The sequence below is a fragment of the Otolemur garnettii genome, unplaced genomic scaffold, assembly GCF_000181295.1.
Source record: "Otolemur garnettii isolate 467f Iridium unplaced genomic scaffold, OtoGar3 scaffold00039, whole genome shotgun sequence".
NCBI lineage: Eukaryota > Metazoa > Chordata > Mammalia > Primates > Galagidae > Otolemur > Otolemur garnettii.
The window spans coordinates 2,955,117-2,956,531 of record NW_003852434.1 but is presented as its reverse complement, the minus strand read 5'-3'; the positions used below and the strand labels follow the sequence as shown (position 1 = coordinate 2,956,531).

Below are 1,415 nucleotides of genomic sequence, written 5' to 3'. Positions count from 1 at the left end.
AGTCCCATATACCGGAGGCGGTGGGTTCAAACCCGGCCCCTGTATAAACTTTTAAATTTTTGTTGATTTTTGACTTTTTTATGATATCACTTAGCTTAAAACAAACACATTATTCAGTGGTACAAAAATGTTTTCTTTTTTTATATCCTTATTCTAGGAGCTTTTTCCTCTTAAAATTTTTTCTTTTAAACTTTCTTGTTGGTCAGCACTCGTAGCTCACTGGGTAGGGCGCTGGCCACATATACTGAGGCTGGTGGGTTCGAAGCCAACCCAGGCCAGCTAAAACAACAATGACAACTACAACCAAAAAATAGTCTCAAGCTGTCGCCCTGGGTAGAGTGCTGTGGTTTCACAGCTCATAGCAACCTCAAATTCTTGGGCTTAAATGATTCTCTTGTCTTAGCCTCTCAAGTAGCTGGGACTACAGGCACCTGCCCCAGCGCCTGGCTATTTTTGTTGTTGCAGTTGTCATTGTTGTGTTAGCTGGCCTGGGCTGGGTTTGAATCCACCAGCAATGGTGTATGTGGCTGGTGCCCTATCCACTGAGCTTATGGGCACTGCCCCTACATTACAATTTATTTACTTGTGTGTCTCACACTATTGCTCTTTGAGGGGAGGAATTATAGTTTAGATATGTAGTTAGCTGTTACATAAAGAAATCTACAAGCTCATATCTAAACCAGTATTTCATTGGATCTCATCCAAAGTGATGATTAGAGCATAGATTTTATTTTTTTTGAGACAGAGTCTCACTATGTTGTCCTCTGTAGAGTGCTGTAATGTCATAGCTCACAGCAACCTCAAACTCTTGGGTTTAAGCAATTCTCTTGCAATAGCCTCCCAAGTAGCTGGAACTACAGGCCCCCACCACAACGCCCAGCTATTTTTTGGTTGTAGTTGCCATTGTTGTTTTGTTAGGCCTGGGCTGGATTTGAACCCACCAGCTCTGATGTATGTGGCTGCTGCCCTACCTGCTGAGCTACAGGACCAAGCCCAGGCTTTTCTTTTTTGATTTAGATCAGAAGTTCAAAATCTATCTTTTCTTTTTTGCCTAGGAGACCATTGGAACAATTCTTAAAGTTAAATTGGGGGTGGACGTTGATACAGAGATAAGGAAGGGGAAGGAAAGATGTGCCAACATATCTGGGAAAGAGGCTGTCATTAGAAAAAGTATATTTTGCAATTAACATTGCCTTTGTACTTTTTATAAAACAATATGCAATTCAAAATGCAAAATTAAATCAAAGGATAGAATTTTTTGTTTATTAAAAGTGAGCATAAAGATTGAGAAGCATTCCTTTTTTACATCAGCTAAACTGTATCATATTATCTGCTTTTCTGATAACAAAGCAAATATTGCCAGGTCTTTTCCCCTACCAATAACTTTTAGAAAGAATCCTTAAACTTAAAAAAAA

General features: G+C 39.4%; 1 protein-coding gene across 1 annotated transcript in view; it reads left to right on the top strand.

Annotated features, from left to right (window-relative positions):
- The window catches only part of NUDT9 (nudix hydrolase 9), a 20,848-nt gene that overhangs the window by 10,741 nt on the left and 8,692 nt on the right, over positions 1 to 1,415 (top strand). The gene's annotated exons all lie outside the window — the stretch shown is intronic.